The sequence below is a fragment of the Opisthorchis viverrini genome, assembly GCF_000715545.1.
Source record: "Opisthorchis viverrini unplaced genomic scaffold opera_v5_282, whole genome shotgun sequence".
Classification (NCBI taxonomy): domain Eukaryota; kingdom Metazoa; phylum Platyhelminthes; class Trematoda; order Opisthorchiida; family Opisthorchiidae; genus Opisthorchis; species Opisthorchis viverrini.
In genome coordinates, this window is record NW_008751932.1 from 325,813 (window position 1) to 333,377 (window position 7,565).

The window sequence follows — 7,565 nt, forward strand, 5'->3', positions numbered from 1 at the left end:
TGTCCCACCGATTGCGAACACACTAGGTTGACGAAAACTGGTAAAGCTTGGAATCAAACAGGTTACCCACTTCAACAACCCTAGTAATGATATGATATCTCCTCTGTGTGTTCCGTTTCGGGGGAGGGGGAGGCGAATTCAGGGACATACAAGTGGATCAAGGTATGACCCTCAGTTTCAGTACGCAGAATTTTTATCATTGGGTTCAGCACTCCATAGATGATTGTCGTTGCTCAGTAAGCAAGAAAACAGCGGCGCCAAGAGTTGAATACCACTACAGAACGGGCGTCCATCAAACGTCAGATGATATGATATCTCCTGTGTGAGTTTCGTTTCAGGGGAGGGGGAGGCGAATTCAGGGACACACAAGTGGATCAATGAATGACCCTCAGTTTCAGTACGCAGAATTATTATCATTGGGTTCAGCACTCCATAGATGATTGTCGTTGCTCAGTAAGCAAGAAAACAGCGGCGCCAAGAGTTGAATACCACTATAGAACGGGCGTCCATCAAACGTCAGTCAGCATTTCCTGTGTTTCAGTTGATGGTTAATGAAGTGAACACATTCATTTGTCTGTGATATACTTTCACACCAGACTGTAAAAAACAGTGTAAAAGCCACGCAGTAGTCGCGCAGTGGTCAGGAAGTGTCCTTGAAGCAAAGTGCGCTATTGCTTGCATGCAAACTGAAGTCTAGCTATTGTTGATGATGCAAAGAATCTACTTATTTGTCCAGAATCGATTGAAAAATGCACTCACAAAGAAAGGCAAGGCTTATTTATGAATCGTTTGCTTGGAATATTTGTAACAAGTACTTGTCCTGCTCAAATATTCCAGAATCAGTGGTTTACCGAAGGTTATCACTGTGGAGATACTACGTATGCAGAGACGTATTTCGTCGATGCTTATGGACCAAACGCCTACAAGCGCACGGGTTCTTACCGACCCACCATAGCTGTCACACCCGACCACCGGGAAGTCAAAACCCACATCTTATCCCGCAGTGAGATTTTTCGTTGATGGGCATAGCTACCAGTTAAAAAGATGTATTTACTTTTGTCTTTAGGTGCTGAGCAGATGCTTGAGCCTCTTTCCAGAAATTCGAAGATAGACATTTAATGTAGTTCACTGAATTCCTGTGCACCACCAATAAATAAATATGTAAACATGAGCTGCCCTAGCAAATACAATAACGGAAAGTGTCCCTACTAGGTCTTCAATATCCACTGGCTGCATGAAGAGAATTCTAGGAACACGATTGCACCAGTATCTCTTCAAAATAAATGTTAGGGTGAACTTCACTGCTAGGTTTTGAAAGGACAATGTTACTGTTATCAATACCTTTGTTCAGCAGTGTTGTACGTAAAACCACTCGGTGTCCTTTGAGAGCCATAGGGAGCTGTTATTTTTACTCCCAAATGTATGACGAACATATAGTGATGTGTTGAACCTATGGTTGTCTCCTGATCGGTCCCTACAAGCATCTAATGCTCCGTTTTCATGACAGGTTCATTTGGTATGGACGGACTCAAGTTCTCTCATCATGCTGTGTCCGTGAGGGGACCATCGCTTACTCCGTCAGCCCAGTTTTACCAGTTTAACGCTTTCATTATCAATTTGAGCATCCTGATGAGGTAATATGAGGTAATATGCGAGGTATTAGGAAAGTTTCCTCACAAACTTATCCTGTCAACATCGACCACCGGATGGTTGAGTGACGGCAGAGTTGCTTGTTATTCTAATGTTTAACCACGAAACAATACTTTTGCTTACAGTGCATTGCTTACATCTTTGTTGCACGAGTGCGAGCAAACAGCGTTGCATCTCTCTGAATGGGCATGGTTAAATGGTTATTCTTTCAAGTCTAGTGATGGCTACCACCCCGTATCAGTTGGATGAACCGGCTGGTGGCCCCTTCTTGCTGAGCTCATATTTGCTTTATGACTACCTCACCTACTCGCCCAATTCGAATTTAGCCAACAGATGATTCCATAACAGTCACAGTAAGCCCACTTTAGTGGAATCACATGTTTACCTAGCTCTGTGTAGTGACAACTCGTGGCAGGACATCGTCAGCCGTCTACAATATATTGTTATCAGGATGAAACAAATCACTGCCCCAACAGTTCTTCATATGGGAATTCAGCTGGAAATATCATCGGATGCGAATGATTTGCCAAGACCACAGAATAGAAGAGGTTAAATCAATCAAATGGGAACAAAAATCCAAGACACTGGCGGTGCTCGGCTAGTTCCTGGCCTTTCAAGGCAGTAGCACACGGATCATCACACTTCAAGCAACATTACCACAAGACAGTACTTTGGGGAATTTTTGTGTCAAGCCCACATCGCTGAATAAATTAACAAGTTTGGTTATCACTGATCGAAATAACTGGTGTACAATTGCACTCCGTTTCCAAGGAATTACCAGATTACGTCAATTGGGAGAGGACAAATCAATGAACCTTATCAAATTATTTGTGGGCACATACAACTAATCGGAAAAGTGTTTTATTATCATGGTAATTTCGGTGAGGAGCTATTCGTCCCAACTAGTGCATGTCTATCGATCGCTCAAGAGAACTTAGGCTACTATTGATTAAACGTCACAATAACAAGATTCTGTGATTGTAATAAATGTGATCCCAATGTGAAAGTTAGGAGAGCTGATTGCATAAAGATACCTTATTCAAAAACATCCCTGAGCAAAGGTCTCACAAGTTAAAAAAACGTTCCACAGGAAACATGCTGCTGCAGTTTGATTAGAGCTTAGAACATTTACTACTTTGCTGAATCTTTACTCTGGTTTCGATAATATTCTCTATAAACAAGGAAACATCAAGCTAACATTGGTTCTCGCCACCTCGTGCATGCCTGTAAAGTAGGAAAAAATTAACAGTACTGGTAGTTTTGATCGCTTTTATGTCAATTTGTAGTGCCACAGTAGTCTAAATGGACTAGAGAACAATGTATGAATGAACTGAATGGAGCGTTGGGCGTCAAATTCAGAGTCTCTTTTTAGCCCATTGTACGAAAAGCGCTGTTGGTCACGATGCTATATTTGGGATTATGCGCAAACTTGTGGAAGCAGACAGATAATATAAACCACTCTTTTCACCGAACTTCTCACACTCAAACTCGGTGCGCAGAGAAAATTTAGCTATTCCCTTGAACTGATTTTCATGGTGGGAAGATCGGGTTCTTGTTATCATTCTGTGGAACCATTGTATAAAAGTGACTTCAAAAAAAGCTGATTCATGTGTCACAGCGCTGAAGACAGTTATGCACACTTGAGTGTACCCCTAAAACAAACAAAGCAGGGCCTCACATCTGAGTTTCAACGTATTCCCTCGATATAGCAAATTCTGAGAAATACTGACTGATCCATAGAAATGGTCAATCGCTTTGGTCGCCTTCATGGCTTTTCTAACTCCGTGTGAAGAGGTCGAGTTTTGGGTAAATCCATGTTCGCAGGACCGGTCAAACTCCCTTAACGTTCATTTAGGGCTTGTTCCCCATGGTTCACATATGCTAACATATGGCTCTCCCGCCTTTGAAGAATAAACCTTGGTAAGTATTCATCTTACAGCTTTCTTATACCACTATTTTACTGGCTACCTTTATTGAACTTATCGTACGCTTCTGAAAAAAATATAAGAATTTTTTCCCAGGGTGGTTCAGTTGTAAACTTTTGATTGAATTTAACCCTGTTCTAAAATTGGAAAACGCGTTTCCATATATTTTACGTGACACTAAAGGAAGCCAATTGTTGCTGAGGTTGTCCACTCGAAAGCGGCTATTTCCTGTTGCATTGACTGCTAGGGGAAATCTAAGGCGACAAATCCTGTGTACAGTACATCACTTATAACGTCAAATTTCAAATAAAGCCGCCCTCCAGATGTCCAAAAAACTGTTTTCTGCTTTGTCCAAAATTAGACTTTTTATCATTTTTAAAGGGGCATGTGTGATCTATTACTGCTATTTGGGCATATCAAGCAGATACACTGTGATCAAGTTTCGTCCTTCTGATATAGAATTTGAAGAAGCGCTTGGCCAAAATAAACGGGGTCAATAGATGTGGTTCAGATGAACGACTTTCGTAGTTTTGGACGCGTGGTCGGTCTTTAGATGCTGCTGAACTTGATCTATGGATTCTTACGTGTTACTATCAGTAGTTACTAAAAAAACTTGTGAAACAAAATAAATATCATTTTTGCATTCCACATTCCCATGACTTTCTGTATAGCTCAAGCAACAAGCGTAGCAACCTATAATTAATTGCAGTAAATCTTTTGGATGTAAGCTACTCCGCTAGAGGTACAAGTTTTTCATACAAAATGATGACCAAAAAGCGCACCTCAGAGTAGGTGGTATCCCCCATATGGTACTATAAGTAATAACTTCAAAGCGGATGGTTGATAAAGAAGTGAAATGAGGCGCAGCTTTTTTGGTAAACATGCATCCTACGCAGTTGTCCACCCACGATAGTTACGAATGCTACCGTATGTTCGGAGCCCAGCGTCGCCTAATTATTTTTCTCAAAGAACATAGAACACATTAATTAAGCATGTTCAACTAACAAATAGCTCAGCGAGAACAGCTTACGCCTACAGAAAACTGTCAGTCCATCTCTGGTCAATATCTTCTTCGTCTCAAAAAATCAGATGCGGAAAACATTCATCTGAAAGAAAATCTGAATGTAACGGGAGTTAGAAAAGCTACAGTTCGTGCGTTGATCGAAGTTGTCCTGGAATCCGTATTTTATCAAAACTCTCTTAGGTTATGAATGAACGGTGACGTGCTTCTGCTCCCGCAATTTACTAATTCACCGGATCTTTGCATTGTAAAATCAATCAGCTTTGTACGGACGTGACACACTGTGACATAACCTAATAAGTATTGGCGTTTTTCAAGTAATAAGGTTCGTGGTGTCCATCAGCACTACAGATATGGTCTAACCTCACCTCGTTCAACAATCAGATTAGGAATTTTCATAGCAATGATTCGGTAATCCTCATTATAAATTTCTCAGTTTTGTACAATAAATTTTGACTTTGATTTTGACTTAAATGCACCAATCGCATGACTAGCTCTGCAAAAACGCAGAAATCGGATGTGACATTTAATAGATTCTAAGAATAATAAATGTTAAATTGATACAAGCTTCGTTATCAAGTTGAAATATTTTGTATCTATGTACTTGCATACTGCGGTTGAGGAAACGTTTATTTTGGCCCACCCAAGCGTTGGCTAATTACACAGAATTTGTATAAACATGCCAGCGATTCATTTTCGTCGAATGTTATTTAGAGACTGCTTAATTAAGACCTAGCGGTTTGTCTCAACGTTTAACTAAATATGACTTCAAAGACCTCATTGCTAGCCCAAAGATTCAGTGAATTTTTGGATCAAAATAGGAAGCTTTTAAGCTAGAAAACTACGGGGTTTATGTCTGTATAATCTGCTCATAGTAACACCTTGAGAACCGGGAAGTGATGAGTATACACCTCTTAAGAATTGAAGGTTATTATAGCTCATACAAAAACACAAGTAGGCACCACCCCAAGAAATAATCAGCTAATCAGCTACAAATTCCGCGTTCCAGCGATTCCTGATATTAGCAAAAAACAGAGAGAAGCCAGAGAAATGAAATTCTTGTTTTTGATACTCTTTAATGAATAAGTTGCCGCCACGTGTTTTATTAGGAGCGGTACTCAAGGTAACAACAGTTAGTTCCTATCAAAACACAAACAGGAAATTTAATTCAATTTCAACTGAGTCTACCCATTAAATAACATTAATTGCCGAAGTATTCGGAACAACCGTGTGTGTAGGATGAAACGTCTGAAGACTGTTAGCTGATGCAGCATGATAAACCTACATCATCATCATCTCATCATCATCATCATCATCATCATCATCATCATCATCATCATCATTATCATCATCATCAACATCATCATCATCATCATCCTCAATCATCATCATCATCATCATCATCATCATCATCATCATCATCACCATCATCATCATCATCATCATCATCATCATCATCACATCACCCATCATCATCATTGGGAAGGGAGCTATGCATTGAAGGCGATAGCTTGCATGCACAAGCCCAATATGAGGGCGCGACTGGATAGTGTCTCAATATTTTCAATCATTGAAGTGGCCCGCCTCGGGGTCTCCATCCAAGAAAACGGCAACGACCAGTGCAGCTGAGTTCGCTGGTAAATAAACCTCCATCGGTTTCTTCTAGATGCGTTTTTCTTTGCTCTGGGTCTGCTCAATGGCAGTTCCTACGGTCTTATGGCTGAAAAAAATGTGCTGTTGTGTAAATATTAGCAAGAGAAAATTGGATTATTTCAGATTCGATTGTTGTTGAAATGCAATTCGTTTTTCACTATCTAATGAAGTTACGAAATCATCCTGTATGACTTACTTTTGGCTTAGTTCGGAAGCAGATGATGGTTACTATTTTTTCTTGTGTCAAGCTATTACCCCATTTTGAGTTCATTGAGCACATCAGAGTTTTTTTTAAATGCACATGATATCTGTTAAACATTGGCGAAAAGCTTGTGAATCCGGAGAACTTAGTGATTTTGAAACGACCAAGTCGATTTTGTACACATTGCAGCAGGTAATAAAAAGCTTGAATGAAATTTTCGTTTACCACCACAATTGCGGAAAATCGTTTTGACCACTCAGGAGGCAGCTGAAAACCCTTCGACAGTCCACGACCAATTTCGGAGCTCATCGAGTAGGCAAAAGCTTTCGTCAACCCATTGTTCCACTTAAGCTTTGTTCAGTTTATTTCCTGCGCTTCGTATGTGAAAGAAAAACTGGAAAAAGTTAATGCGATGCAAAGATGTGCACGCAGAATCTGCTGAGTAGAAGGCTAGTTTTGGTTTTGGTACGCAAGCTCCTGCCAGAGTAAAAATGTATTCGGGTATCAAGCAAAAAGGCACTTATGAGTATGCTGGAGCAATAATTGGATGATTTTAGTGAGAGTAACATGCAAACCAAAGCTGAGGTTTTCCGTTTGCGGGGCTATAGCCCATGACAAACTCAAGCTGGTCACACACCTGATCAACTACTCGTGACCAAATGGCTTAGAGTTTCACTAGCGATAAGATCATTGAATACCTTCTTCCCTCATAAAAATTATAAAATGCACACCGCTTACTATTTGTATAAACGATAAAACTGTTTTACAATACCTCCCAGCTCTCTACAGAACAGATTCACTGGCAGAATGAACCCTCCACCCACGAACACCATAGCACCCCTATGCCTCACAGATTGACCATAGTGACAAACCCCGCGCAGGTCTTTACGACTAACTGAAAAGTATAAGTCTGTAATTCAGTTTCTGCTGTTTATACTGTCTTACAGTCTGGAAGCTCCCCGAAACTTTGTTGTTCTAGCGCACTTGGTCTGGGAGCCGTTCTTTAATTCCAGCCAAATAGGACGAAACACAAGGCTGCCCACAGGGGCGCTCTTTCAACCGAATAACTACCTTATTTTCAGTGCTTTTGCATGAGGACAAAATACATGCAACA